This window comes from Balaenoptera acutorostrata, chromosome 11, assembly GCF_949987535.1.
Source record: "Balaenoptera acutorostrata chromosome 11, mBalAcu1.1, whole genome shotgun sequence".
NCBI lineage: Eukaryota > Metazoa > Chordata > Mammalia > Artiodactyla > Balaenopteridae > Balaenoptera > Balaenoptera acutorostrata.
The window spans coordinates 90,066,824-90,089,211 of NC_080074.1; the positions used below are offsets into that span (position 1 = coordinate 90,066,824).

At 35.3% G+C, this 22,388-nt stretch overlaps 1 protein-coding gene across 1 annotated transcript in view; it reads right to left on the bottom strand.

Moving 5' to 3' along the window:
- The window catches only part of PDE3A (phosphodiesterase 3A), a 300,529-nt gene that overhangs the window by 181,205 nt on the left and 96,936 nt on the right, over positions 1-22,388 (bottom strand). The gene's annotated exons all lie outside the window — the stretch shown is intronic.

Below are 22,388 nucleotides of genomic sequence, written 5' to 3' on the forward strand. Positions count from 1 at the left end.
GTTGATTTTCAATTAGTTTTAGGTGGAAAAAATGTAAAAACAATAATTCCAATTGGTGATCTGGATAGCTCTGGCTTTCACTGTCTTTGAGCCATTTTACAACTCCTAACAGAAAACAGATAGCAACGCAAATTACTGTCCAAACACTGATCCGAGTAGAAATGCATGCTCTGCCCATTGGAATGCAGTTGATTCTTGCCCTACAGATACTGATCAGTTTTGCATTTTAAAAAAATTTATTCCATCATTCTTTATCTGACTATAAATGTGGGATACTTTGACTTCTCCTCTGAATCAGCTCTCATATCTTATCTGTTCCCTCATTAATCAGTTAAGTGAAATATTTGGCATGTATTCATTTTATATTTGTGTTAGTCATGATTTACTTTTTAAAAAAAAATTATCCTTTAGCTCTACACATAGGCATGTGTGCTCACATTCATAGACATGTACACCAGTAAGATTTAAGAGTATCTACATTATGGGTGAATTGCAAGTACTTTTCCCAGTATACCTTTCTGCATTTTCCAAAATTTGTTTAATAAGCATGGATTACTTCAATAATTAGAAAAAATATTGTTAAAAAAACCCCCCAAAAACCTAAAGTAATCCTCTGACAGTTTCTACACTTAGAGCTAGCTCTCAGACAAACGTATGTTTTTAATATCTGTGATTAGGTGACCCACTCAAAAGCAGCCAGGTTCTAAAACACTGAAACGATCATTTTCATTTTTAAAAACATGAGATACATATGTACCAGGAACTAAGAATTGCTAATAGCAGTGACTGAGTATCACTATATCAATATAAATGTCAAGGCACTGTATTTTTACAGGCCTGTCAGAAATAGTCTACAATAAGAATTTAGACTGTGGTATTTAAAAAAGAACAACTATACCTTGGATTTTATTTGGATAAACAATGAAATACCAATAGAACCACAAGCAGCAGTATTCAGGCATTAGTGGGGTAAAGTCCTTAATCTAGGTGTTCAGGACACAGTCCCCTCAGTTGTTTCAAAGTACTCATCGAAATTTCTCAGGTTATTTACTTTTTGTTAACCTAGAAAAAATGAATCTTTGCACTCCATAGCCTGCCATATTATAAAAGAAAACAAATGTACTGAAATTAGTATAGTAATAACACTTAAAGGTAAAGTTAATAAGTAAGTGTACAAAGGAAAATAAATATCACAGGTTCTGAGGACACTGATTCCATAGCAAAGGTAGATAGGTAAATGCTTATAGTTTATTAATTTTCATAAAATACCAATATCAGCACAGAGATGACAGAAAATCGGTAACTTCATTTTGTATCATTATGAAACTTCAACCCATTTTCCCACTAAATAAATCAATATACTCGAATGGACTTTTTGTCTTATTCTGACCACTCAGAATAAAAATAGAATGCATTCTGAAAACTAATTAAAAATTAATCACAAAGGAGCAAAGCGATGGTTCAAGTACTGTTACGGGTTGTGTCCCTCCTGCACCCTGTCACAAAAATACAACATTGAAGTCCTAACCCCAGTGCCTGTGAATGGGGCCTTCTTTGGAAATAGGGTCTTTGCAGATGATCAAGTCAAGATGAAATCGTTAGGGTGGGCCCTCATCCAATATGACTGCATCCTTATAAATAGAAAAAAATTGGACTCAGGGACAGACACACACAGAGTGAAGATAATGTGAAGACGCAGGGAGAACACTGCCTACAAGTCAAGGAACACCTAAGACCATCAAAACCTAGGAGACAGACACAGAACAGACCCTGCCCTCTCTGAAGGGACCAACCCTGCCGACACTTCGATCTCAAAATTCTATCCTCCAAAACTGTGAGACGATATATTTCTGTTGTTTAAGCCATTCAGTCTGTGGTGCTTTGTTACAACAGCCCCAGGAAACTAATACAAGAATTGACATTTCATTGTCTAATTTCACCTGCTACTTATGATCTCAATAGAATATGCTGAATCTTTGCTATTGCTTAGGCACATTAATAATGATTGACCAAGAAATTTTCTGAAGACTCATTCCTTCTTCCCAAATCACCCTCCATCAACAAACACACACACACACACACACACACACACACAAACACACACACACACACACACAGACCAGGAAAAAAGAGCAAAAATAAAGAAATCTTTGAAAGAACAGTACTTTTTTAAACACAACTTACAACTCACTGGTCATTGTAACATCAATTATTATTATTAATGATGTTCCATTAACACCAGTTGTTTCTCATTTTATTGCCATACTTTTAAATATTAAGAACATTTCAAAATTTATGTTTTAGCTTAGACATCATAAAAATACAATTGGGACAGTGGAATAAAGAACAAAAGGTTAAAGACAAGGCAGAGAGTTAAAAGTAAATCAAAAGTTTTCTGAAATGTTTATTAAACTTAATGGAGCTCATTAATAGATACCAATATTAAACTGAGAAAGAACGAGCACACTGAGTTCTATAGAGAAACCCCTTTCTCGCAGAGATCAAAGGTAAGCTAAAAATCACATTTTCCCTTACCCCCAAAGATTGGAAACTATAAATAAAAGTGTCATTGATTTGGGAGAATATATAGAGCTATATCTACCTCATTTTCCTATGAATGGTTTACTGTTTAATAAGCAAAAATTGAAATGTTAAGTAAAATATCATTTAAAAATAAGAATAGACTTTGCTACTGAGTTATATACTACACAACTACCATTAAGCATAAAATACTTCTGAGAAGTGGAAAGCTTCAAGGTAATCACAGTAACTAGTTCCTTGTTAGTTTTAAATCTGGGTAACAACTAGGTAACTAAAAGGGACTAGGATTTGGAATGGGGAAATACAAATTCACATCCATTATAGAATTCTGTCTGCATTACCTACTAAATAAAGAAATTAAGAAATCCCTAGGTAACATTTAACAAGACTCTAATACACAGAAGGAGATCTTTGAAAATACTTCATAAGGAAGGCATAACTTTAACAAAAAAACCCTCATAGCTAAACCATGAGTCAAGTGGGTATGTGAACAGTAAAGAAACAGTCTAGGAGGTTTTATTCAGCAAACCTAAACATTCAGCGCTCTCTAGACAAGACTTACATGAAAGATTAAGAGTGTTACATACTTTTTAAATCAAGGTTTAAGAAATCAAGATTATTCTATACATCTGCACTCGTAGTTCTATTTGGAGGATGAAAGGCTATGAGAAATAAAAGATGTTGAAACTGAGATAAATTTTACATACTATAACATTAATGCTTACCTTTCCCCCCATTTTTTTTTTCAGTTTAAAAGAGACTGAATTTTAAGGCATGCAAAAGGATGAATTCTGCATAGCAACTAAGCCAGAAAGTAGATTTTTAAATGTTATAGGAGAAACAGAGTAATATAGGGAGATACAAGAGGACGACATATATTTTTACATTTTAATTTAATCAAACACATCAAGATACAAGTATCTCTATGTACTGAAAAGTCAAAGTTCTAATTCAAGCAATAAATATATGATGCTGGTTAATTCTCAAGCAGATAATATTTAAAAATTAATGGGTATCATTTTTTTCTCATTTTCAGGTCATTTTTCAGAATCTGCTCTAGCTTGCAGTGTTTTAGGAGTTCTGAGATAAAGACTGATATCCGGGCATCAAACCTCTATATCAATGTGATATGAAAAGAATGGCTAAGAAAAGTAGGGCCAGAAACATAGGAAGTACCGCTTTCACGTTTTAAAAAAGTCAGGCAGAAACTTTTATTTGCCTAATTCCTACTTCATATCATACTTTGCACTTTCTAGGAAAAAGAAATCAAGCCTTTGCCTTCCACAGAAACATTGCTTTTGAAAGACTGGAAGCAACCAACTAAAAATTAAGCAATTGTTGCCAATTAAATCTGTAGTACAGCTGCACCCATTTAAAAAGAGCAGCTGTTGAAGAAATAAAAGTACATTCTCTGCATCAAACTACAAAACATTTAAAAAAAAATAGTGGCATTTGATTAAATGGATATTTATTAGAGACAGCTCCATATGGCTTTTACATAGATTCTTCTACGTAAACACCAGCTTCTCCTTTTACATTGGAAGTTGAGAACTGCTTACCTCTGAAACAGACCTACTTAGCTCCAATTTTGTCCTTTGAGAAACAATTATTTTATTTTAATGTGTATTCTCTCCAGGCCAGCTTGAGTATGTATAACTGGGCTCTAATGTTTTCCATTTTTCAACTCTGTGTGCCAGAATCTGCTTCTCTTCATCTAAAACTCAGTTTTCTCATCCTCAACTTGTACTTGATTTTTTTCTTTCCCACATTCTCCAAAATAAAGCATTATCTGCTCATTTCGGGAAATACACACCTATAGGAATAGAGGGAATTTCTCTATGCCATGTCTGTCTTGCCAGTTATTTTGGAACAAAAATATTTGTGTTTCTGTATGGGTTAGAAATATTCTTCTATATCAGGTTTTTTAGAGCAAAGGAAAAAGAACACATGTGCAATGCATAATTTTAGTCATTAAAATAACAAAATATTTTTCAGTTTCCAGCTAAGTGATCAATTATGTAGTCATAAGAGTCAGAGCAACAAGGAGAAGTAATGTAGTGCTTTCCACACTTGCCAGAAAAGAAGTCCTTTTGGGAGCTTGTTAAAAATATATATTTACCAGGTCACTTCCCTGGAGTTTCTGAATCAATCGTTTAAGCCAAGAATTTGGGTAGAGTTTGGGGGATTTGAGAAGAGATGCTGTGTGCAATAAATGGGATTCATCTTAATATAATGTTTTAAAATGATACAAATAAAGATTAAAATACTTCATGTATTTATTTTTTCAAGCTGTTTCATTGTGTTACTTTATATGTAACTTGCAAAGACTGGTCCCAGGGTTAGATTTGGTCAGGCTTAGATTTAATATGGCAAAAGTCTTCTTATCCAGGTGACCAGGACTGGTAATTGGTTAACAAAGAAAAATCAGCCATGCAGTTGAGTCATGCAGCGCAGAAAATCATTTAACCAAACTCAATGTACATATAATAGATATTCGGTTTTAACTTGAAATATTCATTATTCATACATTCATTCACCAATCTTTTATAAAGGACAAGACTCTACAAGATATAGGTCTCCTATTTGGTATCGCATGTCACCTTTAAAAAGAAGAGAACCTAAACATCTGTAATGCAACAAGGTTATTTGATCTTTACAGCTCCCCAAATATTTCACAATTACATCACCTACACCTAATTTAACATGTATATTATATCCACTTGGCCTCCATCAAGTCTTTCAAAGAAACCATTTAACCAAGTTTTCATAAAAACAGCAACAATATTTTTTCTGCTTATACTTCAATAGTTCATATAATTTTAATTAAATTATGTAATTATAGTAGTAAGTATAAGTGGGAACAAACACAATTGCTGGAGCAGTAAGTTTAAGTTTGGGAACAAACACAGTTGATGGGCATCAGTTTTTATTTTCAACAGAGATTGGAGAGCACTGGCTAGTGCTAGTTAGGCTAGCTAGTTAGGCTAGTTAGGCTAGCTAGTTAGGCTAGTTAGGTAAGCCGGTCAGGGGGAAGGTCAGTGAAGAGAATTTCTCCTATGGTTTCATTTAGTAACTCGAATTGTATTCTGTCTTCACTGACAGTGCTAGTTTTGCTTGGTTAGCTTCTTCCCCCAGAATTTATCTTTGTAAGAAGATGGTGGGAAATGTCATTCACAAATAGTCCTCTCTTTACTGTTCTCCTATGGTTTTTAAGCTGAATGGAATAGCTTCTGGGCAAATCATTGCTTTAAAAAAAAAAAGGAAGTTATGCAATCCAAAGTGAATATTAGAGGAAAACATCTTTCCATGAGACAAAAATGGTCAATAGACCAAGTTACAGAAATTAATTCCTAATAGACCTGCAATTAATCAAGGCATTTCTTTAATAAACTGTTAAATTTGCAAATACTTTATTTCTTTGAGAAATAACACTTTTAGAAGACATACTTGATTGTATTAAATTATACAATGCCTAGTACAAACAGCAGCTCATTTATAAGCAGAATACTTTTCAATCCTGGATGCTCTGGTATGTGACTGATAAAGAAGTTAAGGAAATAATTATAAAAGACTTGAAGTCAGAGGGCCCCTGTTACATAGCTAACGAATATCATTCAAGCAAGGAGATGTTCTATTACTTTGACTTGGCATTCTACCCTGTGGTTTTCTACAACTAACTGTGTCATTTTATAGCAGTGACACTAATTGTCAAATCCATCTTATTGTTTGGCCACTGACACATCTCCAAGAAGACCCAAACTGCACGTTCTCTTCAAAGATAGTAGGGGATTTGGCCCCACAGCTATTAAAATAAATGAGGCCAGAAAGCAAGAGCAAGCACTTCATGGACAGATGAACTCATCTCTATTGCCAGCCCTGTTGCCAAAAGTAAAACTTTCCTCAGATACTTGCTTTTGTCAACATTAATGAAAAGGACTCAGAAAATGACGAGGAAATCTTGAGAAACCAAGCCCTTTAATCATCCAGGGACTTCAGGTTTAGAGAGTCTACCTTCTTGATTTTGCACTCTTGTAAACTCCCAACCTCTTTGCTGCACTAACACTAGTCAACTTAAAATCATTTGAAGACTTATTATACAAGATCCAACTATTAACACGTAAAAAGGTTTCAAGTAATGGCGAAAATCTTCTAAGCAATCCCAGCTGCAGAAATCTCTGATCCAAGTGTCCTCAGTGTAATTTGAATCACTTTCCAACCACAGTTTTTGCCATGCTGGCCCCAGGAAAGCATTTTATACATGTGCTCATGTTTGATCATATCAAAAGACCAAGATTTGGATAATATGAAGAGGAACCAAAATATTTTACTGCAATGAGACTCCTTTTCCTTAACTTCTTTTTAATTCCCAACCCAGGGTAATTTTTCAATTCTGGCTCTCAACACCAGAGACATGAGCTGTGTCATGGTATATCTCAGGAGAACAAACAGAGGAATTTAAGTAGAAAGATATATGAACTTTGGCACTGATCAAGGAGGAGGATGGTGGCAGTATGATCACATTATATCCAGGAAAAGAGAGGAGTCCATCAGTATTCCTCGCAATGAACCTTTTAGAGCACACTGCATTCGATACACTTCTCATAAAGGAAAAATGTGTTTTCAATGTTTTTCAACTTCTATTAACTGTGTCAGCTATCTTAAGAGAATGACTAAAAACTTTTTAAGAGGGAAGAATACTTGGAAGAGAAACCATACCTCAACGGTTTTTCCTAAGAAGTATGGCAGCATCACCTGAAAAGTCATAGGTCAACCTCAGCTAATGCCATTTGTACAACAAAAGTATAGGTAAGAAACCTGGACGTAAGAAACTGAGAGTTTTAGTAAATGTCGAAAATTCACAAGTAAACATTCTTAAATGAGTGTAATTACTTTCAGCTCTTTTCTTAAGATAATGAGGAAAAATGCATGAGAAACTCAGAAGGCTGACTTTTCAACTAACCAAAAACCTAGGCAAAAATGCATATGCCAAAATTTTGACCTGGAAATGATTTGAGATTCATAAAAAGAGAAACTTTTTACACTAGTATTAATAATATTGAAATACAGCCCCATAAAATATTGGCATTTCCCTGGTGTTTATAAGGATATTGTAATATATAATTATTCCATTAAATTTTGTTCTGATTACCAAGAAGAAGAAATGTCATTCAAATTATATTTCAAAATAGGTAGTATATTTAGATTAAAAGTATTCTTTCCTGTAAATTTTTACAGTTACAATAAACACTTATGTAATACATTTACAGGCAATTTTTAATTTTGTGGACTACATCCAATATTTACTGAGCTCTTGACTGTCAAGCACTGTGATACGTACTAAAAATACAAAAAAAAAAAGCAAGAAAGAAAGAAAGGGAAGGAAAAGGAAGGGAAGGAAAAGGAAGGGAAGGGAAGGGAGGGGAGGAAGGAAGGAAGGAAGGAAGGAAGGAAGGAAGGAAGGAAGGAAGGAAGAAGGGAAGGGAGGAAAAAGTCATCAGGGGCTCACAGGAGGCAGTATGTGTAGTGGGTAGAGTTATGGGCTCTAGGCCCAATATTTATTAATTATGTGACATAACCTAAGTGTTTCCAGAAGCTTGATCTGATGGAGGTGTATAAAATGCAAATAGCTACCTAGGTTGTTTAGGTCTGATTATAACTATCACTATATCTTCTTAGTATCTTCTTCGGAATCATTGCTCCTTCCAACTTAGCAGGCTGCCTCTAAACATAGCTCCCCTGTTTATTCACACAGACCAAGCTGTCAAAAGCAATAAACCATCCTTATTCCTAAGAGCACTTTACAATAAAAATTTACATGAAGCATAATTCCTAAAGGTAATTATCCCTCTCTCACAATTATCATTATGGACATTGCAACTGTTGACAGACTGTTTTGGAAGAATATGAGTCATCTGCAGAACCTTAAAGGCTTACACATTTTATTTATTTGTTTTTAATTAATTATTTGAGAAACAAGCACTTGAGAGATTTCAAGAAGCCAACTTTGTGGCTTCTGGTGGAAGATTAGATCTGGAAAGAACTGCTTACTCTGGTGACAAAGGAGAAAGGCAAGCTGTTGGAGAGATGAATCATGAGAAGCCTTTTCAAGCTCCATTTTTGGTTGTTATAAAGGAAGGGCGGGGGTAGGGGGGGACTAAGAAGTTTCTCAGAAAGGATTTGATTGCTGCTTAATGGTCTCCTTCCCAAGGCTAACATACTCAATGACAGAGGAAAGGAAATCTTTCTAGGTTTCGTCCCCTTAGACTTAAGAGTGTTTCTTTAAATCAAAAATATTTTAATTACTTTAAAATATACAAAAAAATAATAATAATAAACTATACAACTCTCACTCCCTTTAAAACTCCCTAGCGTATAGGACTTCCCTGGTGGCGCAGTGGTTAAGAATCCGCCTGCCAGTGCAGGGACAGGGGTTCAATCCCTGGTCCGGGAAGATCCCACATGCCACGGAGCAACTAAGCCCGCACGCCACAACTACTGAGCCCGCACACCTAGAGCCCGTGCTCCACAACAAGAGAAGCCACCACAATGAGAAGCTCGTGCACCGCAACGAAGAGTAGCCCCTGCTCGCCGCAGCTAGAGAAAGCCCGTGCGCAGCAACGAAGACCCAATGCAGCCAAATAAATAATAAATACATAAATTTAAAAAAACAAAAACAAAAACTCCCTAGCATATTGAATTACATATGGAATGATACATAAATCTGCACAGGACTGTAAATCATGTGTGTATAAACTATAAGGTAGGGCAGACTTGAAAATGAAGGAATATGCATTCTCTAAATATGCAACAAAAACACATGCTCATTTATTCTTGGCAAAATATTAAAAAGTGAGGTTCCTGGATTACTCAATCGTATATGGCATCTCTTCAGTTAGGATTCAGTGACCTAACTCTACGTGGCACCTTAATTCAAAACATGTTCAAAGACATTAGCTCAATAACCATAATTATATATTAATGTGTTAAGAACTAGCCATCCTCCGCCCCCAACCCCTGGCAAAAAAAAAAAAAAAAAAAAAAAGGCTTCAAGCTGTGTTAGAAGCCTCTTTGCTAGAATTCAATGAATGGAAGCTTACATCTGAAATGAATTCCCTCAGTGGAAATGACATTGTTTCTCCTCGTCTTGAACCTCAGAGTCAAGTAAAGGAAATGCTAGTACCAAAATTTAATGACCTTAAAATAAAAAGCATTTTTTCCCAATTTAATATAAGCAGTGTTTCTCTTAGGAATATTTACAGCTAAAAAATGAATATTAATGTTTTAATAATAATTTAACTCATCAATCCTAACAACAGGTTTTGAACAGCTTTTATAAACAGGTGTAACTACTGTGTGTGTCTGTCTGTCTGTGTATAATCAAGAGGGAAAAATTAAGATAGAAATGAGCATAATTCTGAACAATGAAGTTTATATTAGAAATAATCTCTTTAAGATATAATTGTCAGATTTCAACACTAATAGTAGAAACTAGCTTTTCTTAAAACAACAAGGTCCTACTGTATAGCACATGGAACTATATTCAATATCCGGTAATAAACCATAATGGAAAAGAATATGTATATATGTATAAACAAACCACTTCACTGTACACCAGAAATTAACACATTGAATATCAACTATACTCCAATAAAAAAAAAGAAACTAGTTTTTAAATATTTAATATCAAATACTTTGGTATCAGTCAATAAACAACAGGAAAAAATAGGATGCACAAATTAATTGAGAGTGGTATTATTTCTATCTACTGCAAGATGAAGGAGGAGCTTGTAGAAACCCTTTTCTAAGTGCCATATCCACAACTGGAAATAAATAGATGTTCTCCTTGGGTAATTTTGAAAGTATGATATCTATTTTAAGTATATTTTTAAACAAACAGGGGAAATACCTCAATTTTTTTTTTCATTATCAAGATGCTGGTTTAGAAAAAAGAAACACAAGTAAAGGCCAACACATGTGGATGTACTAAATTCCAGCCTTGCTCTATACCATGGACAAGTGATTAACCTCTATAAACCTCCATTTTCTTATGAAGAACGTGAAGGTAATAAAACAAATTTATAGCGTTGTTGTAAGGATCAAATCAAATAGTATCCATAAAGTTCTTTGCATGGTAAGAATAATTGAAAGCTATTATTAATTCAATAAAACTGTTCTTTTCTGGTCAAATCTCAACCACTCGTATTTTTGGCACCTTTTTCTCCCCACGAGTACTTTAGTCAGCCAAGCATCTCTAGACTGGTTGTTTAAAACATAACTAGTTGTAAATACATACTGAATTCTACTTAATAATATGCATGCTGATAGATTTCAGGGAAGTGTACCCATATCTGCAACTTCCTTTGAAATGCATTCAAAAATGCAGATGCATTAGTGTACTGATAAAGAGAGACGGATGGGTATGTGATTCAGCAAACATTATAAAATGTTAGTGGCAGAATCTAGCTGATATGTACACAGGCATTCAACATAAAGTTCTTACAGCTTTTCAGTATGTTAGACATTTTCCATACACAAAGTTGGGGGGAAAAATAATTACCCATCACATCTCACTGAAACCTTTGAATCTTGAGAAATTCCAAGGTTCTATTCCACATAAAGGAATGGTGGGGAGTAATTTACTGCCTTCTTCTTTCAAGTCAAAAATAATACTTAGAAGTTGTTATTAATATATTTAGAATTTTACACAAAACACAGGAAGCCTGAGTTGTCTGGCTGATGTATGAACCATATGCATGAAATCAATGATTATTTTCCTTTTTCTCATGATGTAAAATATCATGTCAGCTGGTCATGAGATTTCCTCTATCTTAAACTGACACTGCTGAAGAACATACAAATACTTGATGGCACTAGAGAGCATGTGTTGCAGAAAAGTGAGTCTTTGCATTTTCTAAATTAACTTTTAGGAACCAGGTTACGGTCTGTAACTCTCAAAATCATGTCTCCACTGCCTTCTGCCCCACTTCCCTCCCTCTAAGCCCAGATCAGCAGGTGGACACCATCACTTGTTTTATGTTTAAAAGAGAGTCACTTTGCTGTACAGCAGAGATTGGTACAACACTGTAAATAAATTACACTTCAATAAAAAAAAAAAAAGATAAAACAAGAGAAGATTCTAGCAGAAACTCAGGGTTCCTTTTTTTCACCTTCTGTATATCTAGCTAGATGTTGGATTATTTCCTTTGACTTGTGGCCTTAATGGTTCACCTATCAGCTAGAAGTGCTGTTCTTTATGACTTGGTAAAAATAAATTACGTGTTTAACAAAGAGTGTGTTATTTCTGATCAGAAATTGGAAGGCTGGAATCCCTCACTTGCAAACTGCATGATAATTATCATGACAATTAGGGGTATAAATCTGCTGGCACATAGTATTTTTTTGCTGTGGTATTTTTAAAATTATGGAAAAGAGATATTTATGGTGAGATATTTAACTCATGCTTTTCGTGTGGCAGCTCCAAATTTCCCAGGCAATCCCTAATCAGATGTATAGTACTTTTTTTGCTCCAAAAAAGTATCCAATGGAGTTTGAAATTCTTGCAAATGTCAGGAAGATATTTTTCCTTTTTTGTATGCTACTGATGAGGAAGTGCTAAGTGTTTCCTGGAGAAAGGAATATTCTCAAAATGTAACTCAGCAGAGAGGCTATGGATGGAATGAAGGGTTGAAGGGCTGACCCACCTGCACTAAACTCCTGGACAGTAGTACTAGGAGACACGGCAATTTCTCCATGTTCTGTTTGTTTGTTTGTTTACCTCATAGCCAACAATGACCCTGTTACACCAAAGAAAGGAATGCTCAGCTGCCACGCCACTGCTAATGGCAGAAAAGAATACAGGACATTCAGCAATTATATTCTTACTAAATTTCAATGTATAATTTAATAAGTACTGACATTTTCAGCTCACAGATTCAAAACAATTTGATGGAATTTGCCAGGGGTCATAATCTTGTTGACATACCTTTTTGCTCTTTGGGGAAGAACTTTTCATCCAAACCCCAAGGCAGTGGTTTGAATCCCGGTGGACGCAAGCATATGTTCAAGAGACTCATAGTCTACCCTTCCTGGATAATTTAGATAATCATATGAAATGAATTCCCCTTCATGTCAACTTTATTCTCCTGCATTAGGTTCACAAGATATATGATGCCACAAGATGGAACAGGATAGGCAATGATCAAAACAGACTAGTGATACGAAACTTGCCTTTAAGTTCCCATCTTTAGGGCAGGAATATCATTGAATTACTCATTATACTTAGTCAAGTTTCTTTGAATGCCTCTTGAAATTTTAATTTTTTTTACCCAAGCCCCGACAAACACAGGTAGGATCAAAAATAATTTCTACTAAGTAATTGACATGCTTTCATCCAATAAACAATTATGAATTACTAATTGATTGGGTCTTGTTTTTCACAGTTGCTACTAAGAAGTTTAGAGCAAATTTAGGCTACCCACAGAAACTAAGTAGGCTCTGATAATTTTTAAGTTCTTGTTCTTTTTACAAATCTCACTTCTGGCTCCTGTTCTTTTGTTTTACTTTAGCACATACTTTTCATTTATATACTTCCTTGTTTTATTTTCTATGTTCATATAAACAATGATATGGTTGTAAATTTTTTTTAAAGAAACTTTTTTAAAGTAATTTATTTTATTTTTGGCTGCGTTGGGTCTTCGATGCTGCACGCTAGTTTCCTCTAATTGCGGCAAGCAGGGGCTACTCTTCGTTGCCGTGCCCGGGTTTCTCATTGCGGTGGCTTCTCTTATTGTGGAGCACGAGCTCTAGGCGCACGGGCTTCAGTAGTTGTGGCACGTGGGCTCAGCAGTTGTGGCTTGTGGGCTCTAGAGCACAGGCTCAGCAGTTGTGGTGCACGGGCTTAGTTGCTCTGAGGCATGTGGGATTTTCCCGGACCAGGGCTCGAACCCATGTCCCCTGCACTGGCAGGCGGATTCTTAACCACTGTGCCACCAAGAAAGTCCAGTTGTAAATGTTTTAACAATGGATTCTCCAGAAGGAAGGTGTGTGTGTGTGTGTGTGTAGTATAACACTGATATAAGGATGTATAGCACATATTTTATAAGTAATGATATGTATACCATAATTTTTATTGTAGATTTCATATAGTCACTTGATTCTCAGAGAATAGTTTTGTTAATTTTTTCCTAACCTCTGTATCCTTAGCCACCTACGGTTGCATTTGTCCTTTTCTTTTTAAATTTAATTTTTTATTAGCATGCATCTTCCCTAATTCAATACTGTAAGATACAGCCATGTTCATTCTCCTTCAGTACTGTATGGTACTTACTTAGCTCACTGTTGGAAACTCTGAGGCAGATCTTCAAAAATTATAATGAATAAGTAAAAGACTGAATCCAGGATTTATATAGTTATAGATACACATATACACATATATATGCTGGATTAAAAATAGATGGCATTTAAAAATTTTTTTACTTCTCCCATGCCCCATCCCCTGCCTCTGATAATCACCAGTCTGTTCTCTGTATGTTTGAATGTTTTGTTTTTTGTGTGTTTTTTTTTTTTTTTAAGATTCTGTATATAAGAGAGATTATGTAGTATTTGTCTTTCTCTGAGTTCTTTCACTTAGTATAATGCCCTCAAGGTCCACCCAGGTTGTCATAAATGGTAAGATTTCTTTCCTTTTCATGGCTGAGTAATATTCCACTGTATATATATATGCCACATCTTCTTTATCTATTCATCCATAGATGGACACTTAGGTTACACCTATATCTTGGCTATTGCAAATAATGCTGAAATGAACATAGGGGTGCTGATATCTCTTCAAGAAAGTGATTTTGTTTCCTTAAGATATATACCCAGAAGTAGAATTGCTGAATTACATAGTTCTGTTTTTAATTTTTTGAGGAAACTCCCTACTGTTTTCTGTTGTGTCTGTACTGATTTATATTCCCACCAATAGTGCACAGAGTTTCCCTTTTCTCCACATCCTCACCATCACTTATTATTTCCTATCTTTTCTGATAGTAGTCATTCTAACAGGTGTGAGGTGTTATCTCATTGTGGTTTTGATTTGTATTTCCCTGGTGATTAATGATGTTGAGAATCTTTTCATGTACCTGTTGGCCATCTGTATGTCTTTGAAAAAAAATGTCTATTCAGATCTGCCCATTTTTTAATCAGATGTTTTTTGTCTATTGAATTGTATGAGTTTTTTATATATTTTGGATATTAGCCCTTTATCAGATATATGATTTGCCAATATTTTCTCTCATTCAGTAGGTTGTGTTTTGATTGTTGATGGGTTTTTTTTTTGCTGTGCAGAAGCTTTTTATTGATAGTTTAATGTAGCCCCACTTGTTTATTTTTACTTTTGTTGCTTTTTCTTTTGGTGTCAGATTTTAAAAAATCATTGCAAAGACCTATGTCAAGGAGCTTACCACCTATGTTTTCTTTTAGGAGTTCAATGATTTCAGGTCTTATGTTTACATCTTTAATCCATTTTGAGCTAATTTTTGTGTATGGTGTAAGATAGTAGTCGAGTTTCATTCATTTACATATTTTATTCTTGGCTGCCTAGTTTTCCCCAACACCATTTGTTGAAGAGACTGCCCTTTCATTATTGTATACTCTTGGCTATTTTTTCATAAATTAATTGACCATATATGGCGTGGGTTTATTTCTGAGCTCTGTATTCTGTTCTATTGATCTATGTGTCTGGTTTTGTTTTGTTTTGTTTTTGTACGCTAATACCATACTGTTTTGATTACTAGAGCTTTGTCATATACTTTGAAATCAGGGAGGGTGATGCTTCAAGCTTTGCTCTTCTTTCTCAAGATTTCATTGGCTATTTGGAGTCTTCTGTGATTCCATACAAGTTTTAGGATTATTTGTCCTATTTCTTTGAAAAATATCTTTGGTATTTTGATAAGGATTGCATTGAATCTGTATATCACTCTGGGTAGTACAGACATTTTAACAATATTGATTTGTCCAATCTGTGAGCACAAAACATCTTTCCATTTCTTTGTGTCCTCAATTTCTTTTATTACTATCTTGTAATTTTCAGTATATAGGTATTCTACCTCCTTGGTTAAATTTATTCCTAGGTATTTTATTCTTTTTGATGCCATTATAAATGGGATTGCTTTCTTTATTTCTCTTTCTGATAGTTCATTATTAGTGTATAGAAATGTAACAGATTTCTTCACACTGATTTTCTGTCCTGCAACTTTACTGAACTCATGTATTAGTTCTAACAGTTTTTTGATGAGGTCTTTAGGGTTTTCTATGTAAAATATGGTATCTGCAAATAGTGCCAGTTTTACTTCTTCCTTTTCAATCTGGATGCCTTTTATTTTTCTTGCTTAATTTATCTGGCTAGAACTTTTAATACCATGTTCAATAAAAGTTGTGAGAGTGGGCATTCTTGTCTTGTTCCTGATCTTAGAGGAAAGACTTTCAGCTTTCCACCACTGAGTATGACATGGGCTTGTCATATTTGGCCTTTATTACGTTGAGATATGTTCCCTCAATACCCTCTTTGAGAGCTTTTATCATAAATGGATGTTGAATTTTTTCAAATGCTCTTTCCATATCTATTGATATGATGATGATTTTTACCCTTCATTTTGTTAATGTGGTGTATCACACTGACTGATTTGTGGATGTTGAACCATCCTTCCACCCTTGTATTCTTTTTATATTCCAATCACAGAAGAGTTGACAATCTCCACTTATTAGGATCACAACACCCATAAAATTCATCCCACAAAACTCAAATATCATAAAATCAAATATTAAATAGCACAGAGTACGTATCATACTTGTGTCCCCTTTACCACCTTGCATAGCTATTATCAAGACACAGATTTTGCCCTATCTAAGGACATTAGAGATCAATTAGAAGTTTGTGACATTAGTATTTTGCTTGTCAATTACAGCAATGCTGTGCTGGTATTTTTCTAAGTATTCTCACAATCTTCAAAATAAGAATAAAAGCCAGAAGAACAAAATCTTTCTTTTATATCTCGAAAGAAAGAATAAGTTATATAAAGTGCAAGTGATTAAAGCAAAGAGATTTAAGTTAAGAAAACCACCTGATTTTTTGAAACTCTATAACTTCTAGCATGAACTAAAATGCAAACTGAAGCAGTTATACAATTCTTGTGCTTATGGTTTCTTGTCTCCGACTCACTCCACTCCTGTTTCTATTTCCATGCTTATCTAGCACCGGTCTCTTGCATTCCCCACCAATGGTTCAAAGAACGTCTGCTTTTCAGTTTCTTCCTTTATTAGCAGTAGATCCTGTGTAGCCTGTGCTTTAGCCCATTTAAATCCTAATTTATCTTCAGACACACAAAACCGAAAGCATTTCTTTTGTCCACTATATACCAAGCATGTTTAAAGTTAATGAATCATTAGGCAAAGAGGTTGCAAAACATCTTTGCATCATTTTTCTCACTCTTACTTAGATTTTGCCATAGAACAAAACTCACATGGAAAACTAAGTGTGAGCTCACTGAGGACACTAAGCCCAAGAATTTGGACACTTCACTGATTTCAATGTAGGAGAAAGGAGAGGAGCCCAGGAATTGTAAAAGATATATAATACACACACACACACACACACACACATATATATATATATATATATATATTTCCCTACATTTAGCATAAAAGTAGATGATAGGAAAAGGGGAACCTTCCCTCATCATTAAAGGACAGAACTGTTTTGTCACTCATTTCTGATCAATAGTGATCCAAAGAGCTTAATTAACAAATCATTCAGCTAATCTGGCCTGTGAAGATCCAACCATCATAGCACACTCCCATCTACACACACACACACACACACACACACACAAAGCAAAACATAAGTTTATCTGCTGTAGTAAGCTGAATAAGGGCCCCAAAGATATTACATCTTAATCCCTGGAACCTGTGAATGTTATCTTATATGGCAAAAGGGACTTTGCAGATGTGATTAAATTAAGGATCTTGAGATGGTGAGATTATCCTGGATTATCTGGGTGGCCCTAAATGTCATCACAAGTTTCCTTATAAGAGGGAGGCAGAGGGAAATCTAAGAACAGAAGCAGAAGGCAATGCGAGGGCAGAAACAAGATGCTAAGCTGCCGGCTTTGCACATGGAGGAAGAGGCCAGGAGCCAAGAAATGCAACTCTAGAAGCTGGAAGAGGAAGAGAAAGCAATTTTCCCCTAGAATCTCCAGAGGGAGCAAGGCCTGCTGAAACCTTGATTTTGCACCAGTGAAACCAATGTCATACTTCTGACCTCCAGAATTGTAAGAGAATAAATGTATGTATTGTTTTAAGCCACTGGGTTTGTGATCATTTGTTCTAGAAGCCATAGGAAACTAACACAACTACAGTAAAATACAAAAATAATATTTGTCATCAAAATCAACTTAAAGAGAATGAAAATTCAAGAAAATACTGAGAAAAAGTGCTCTCAATATGTATAATTAACACAAGATATGCATCTAAAATATATTTTTTAAATCTTATGAAATAATAAGACAAACCACATAATAAAGTAGGCCAAAAAAAAAAAAAAGAGGCATTTCAGGAATACCTCTAAATATATGAAAAGAGGTTCAAACTCACTAAAAATCATGACCATAACATTATAATTAAAACCAAAGTAAATTTCATTTTACACCCATCATGTTTGTCGGTATTCAGAACAACTAGAATTCATACAATCTGCTAGGGAAAATGTACATCGTTACACCCACTTTGGAGTGTGGTTTGGTTCTACCATGGAAAGCTGAGCAAGCACATACAACACAACTGGCAATTCACTCCAAGGTGTACACCTAGAAGAAATACTTGTACATACGCACCAAAAGCCACATACATTTTACTCTTATTGATAGAGAGTAATATTCTAAGCACATTGGGAACAATCTAAAAGCCGATCAAGGGAATTCCCTGGCTGTCCAGTGGTTAGGATTCCGTGCTTCCACTGTAGGGGGCATGGGTTCGATCCCTGGTCGGGGAACTAAGATCCCACATGCCTCAAGGTGCAGCCCAAAAGAAAAAAGAAAAGCCCATCAATACGACAATGGATAAATATGCTGTGCTAATTACCTTCACACAATGAATCAATATACAGTGGGAAAATGAGTGAATTATAGTGATAGATATCAATGTACCTGAATCTCAGCAACAACACTGGGTGAAAAAAGTCATAGGAACACACACACAGTATTTCAATATTATAATATTCAAAAGCAGAACTAAACGTTTTTAAGGAATTTATACCATAAAGAAAAGCAAGATAACTATCTTTATAAGGCTCAGGATATGGATTAACTGTGCAAGGGGGAGAGGAGGAAGGGCTCAGGGTAGAACCCCCAGGGAGCTATAAAACCACTGGTAACATTGAATTTCTTAAGTTGAACAGTGGAATACAAGTGCTAGTCTTCAAGCTGAACACGTATACTCTTTCAGGTGCATGGTATTCACAATTAAAAGTTTTTATCTACAAGAAGTCAAGGATACAACTCACCAGAACTGTTATAACAGCCAATTAGATACCATTTCTAAGATCTACCTCCCTATCTGAATTGTACATTATTGACTGTTGAAAAAGCTATAGGTTTTACAACTACATGTAAGCTCATATACAACAAGCTTGCACTTAGTATCACTTAAACTATGTTAACAAACACATGTTGGTAAATAATCATTTATTTAAAATGCGAACTATGAATCCGAAAGTATACAGTCTTTAGTATCTCTGAATAGTAAGCAGCTTATGTGCCCAAATACTTTGCCCCGCAATCCAAGCCAATTCCCCCAAACAAGATTAAAAGCTAACATTCCAACATCTTAAAAATTTCAGAGGAAGCCCTGATAAGAATTAGGCTTTAAACCGTTCTTTATTTTTTGTTCAGGGTACAGAGAGTCACTAGCTACTTACTGTTTTTCTGAGATATAGTTCTTAAGATGAGTTGCAGCTGTGATAACGTGGTCATTTAGATTAATAAAACCCCTGAAGAATGACTAGATTCAGAGAGATTTAACAGCTGCAGAGAGGAGGATTTCATATGTAACTGAATAGTTTTACCTTTAGGAGAAAGAAAAAAAAAAGCGATATCTCTCTTCAAGTTTCCAGATTTCCTACTGATCAGGGTTTGCATTAGGAGTGAAGGGACGAGCTGAAGTTGCTGGAATGTACAAAAGCTAACCCTCCATAAAACTGACATCAAAGATGCCAACCATCAGGCAGCAAAGATTTTACACTAAAGACCCTGAAAGAAATAGATGAAAAATACATGACATTGACTAGAGTTTGGTAAAGACACTTTGAATTGCCTTATGCAACTAGGAAGGAATTCCTTTCTAGTTGTCATCCACTCTTCCAGGAAATATGTTTTAAAAAAATCAGATTCCTAAACCCCAATTCTGATCTCCTGAATCAGAATCTTTGAAGTTTTCCCCAAGAATTGCCTAAATTATGCTGACACATATTAAAAGGTAAGACTCTGCAAGGGTCTTTTCTTTTTAAAGTAGTTTGAGAACATGTATTTAAATGAAGACGTATTCATGTGTTGCTTTTCTATTTACTTATTTATTTATTTATGTCAGCTCTTTTAAGCACATTTGTGTCAATTAGGCACAAGAATAATTTTGTGAAAATTCATGTTTAAGCAGCAGTTACCCTTTTTTGGTATGTTTCCAAGGTATTCCTTTATCTGTTTCTAATTGAGGCAGTCACTTAATGTTTTCAATAATCTACCTAGAGAGTGAGATACCGATCTTTCTTAAAAAAAAATTATACTCCTTTGATTATTTGAAATGCTGATTAAAACATGCCTCCTGCAGTAAAACTGGTAAATATGGACCCATACTACATCCAGTAACTGTTTACTGTTCTTTTTTTAAAGATATTAATAAACTTTAACATCTTTCTGGGGAAAAAAAGGGGGGAGTTAGACGTTTCTGTCTCTTTTGGTGTTAAATTTGGGGCCAATATTCACCAGGAGGAACATAAGGGCTGTTTATGGTCTGTGTGCTTTCTGACTAACCATGTCAGTGTCATACTGGTAAAAAAATATATACATTCTAAACGTTACCTTCTCACTTACTGAGTGCCAAACATAGTAGGTAGGAGACATATAAAAGATATTCAATAAATATTTTTTGAATGAGAAGAGAAGAAAAATCGTCTTAAGAGGACACATATCACATGTTAAATATTATTTCAATATAAAATCTAAAGTGCATTACTTCTTTGAACTGTGCAGCTTTAAGTAAATAATACCAATTTACATAGAATCCAAAAATGTAGAAAATGCACATGTTTTTACTTTTAGTCCTGACTCTGGGATTTTAAGTACCGAAGAACTTGAGGCAATAAAAAAATGATGGTTTCTGAAACTGTGGATTTGCCGCTCAGAAAATAACAGCAATGTTGGCTCTGAGATGTAGAAAGGGGTACTCGGAGAGAAGACGGGGTATGATCGGACATGACCTCCAGAAACTGGGATTTGTAGAGCAGAAGCACAGAGGAAAGGGGGTTAATTTAACCCAGTGGTTCTGTCTGGCTGCATGGTAGACCCATCTGGGAAGCTCTTTAGAAGCACCAACCCCTGGCCCTACCTTGGCGCTAACTGATCTGGGAGGGAAGCTTGCATCAGTCATATTTTAAAAGCTCCAAAGGAGATTTTAATCTTTAGGCTGAATGGTTGAAAACCACTTGTAGGCAAATTAAAAAATAGATTGTTCTCTACCCGAAATGCACACTACAAAATTCTACGGAGATTTTAAAGAGTTCAAATGCTACACTGCTCTCCAGACCTGTTGACTCAATCTCCAGGATAAAGCCTGGTAATCTGCACATATTAGTCTGCTCAGGCTGCCATAACAAAATACCATACACTGGTGGCCAAAACAACAGATATTCATTGCTTCACAGTTCTGGAGACTAGAAATCCAAGGTCAAGGTGTTAGCATGGTCAGTTTCTGGTGAGAGCTCTTTCCTTGGGCTGCAGACGGCCACACGGCTGTGACCTCACATGGCTGGTCGGGAGAGAGCTCTCTGCTGTCTCTTCTTATAAGGGTACTAATCCCATCATAAGGACTCTACCCTCATCTAACTCTAATTACCTCCTGAAGTCCCCATCTCCAAATACCATCACATTGGGGGTTATGGCTTCAACATACTAATTGAGGAGGGGGGACGCAATTCAGTCTATAGCACTGCATTCTTAGTTTTCAGAATTACTGTGATATCTAGCCTAGGTTGAATTTGCAGATTCAGAAATCAGAGATTATCATTTGATTTAAGGAGAAAGAAGAAGAACCTTTCTACCACTTCCACACTCACATCCCTAAATTGTCCCCCACTACTGTCTAAAATGCTTTTAAGTGAAAAAAAATATTGTAAACTATGATATGCTTCCCTGCCCATTTATATATTGTTATGAGACAATACAGATTAGCTATTTAATAATTTGAGCTTTGTAATCAGATGGTTCCAGGTTCATCTCCTAATAACAGTGATCATACTTGAAAGCAGGAAGGCCCCTGGGACACCATCCTCTTCCTTAATGTCTGCCAGCTCAGACATCATTTTGATTCTTACCTCCCTCTTTCCCACTGAGCCTCAGAGCCCTTCTTAACACAGCATTCCAACTCAAGTAGAAACAACACTCAAGATGAAACCTATTTTCCATGCCTACTCTAAAAACTCCTGTTTTATGCCATGAAGTCCATCAAGAAATCTATTTCATTCATTAGATAATCCTTTGGTGTGTGTGTATATATATATATATATATTTTTTTTTTTTTTTTAAATACTACCTAAAAGTTAA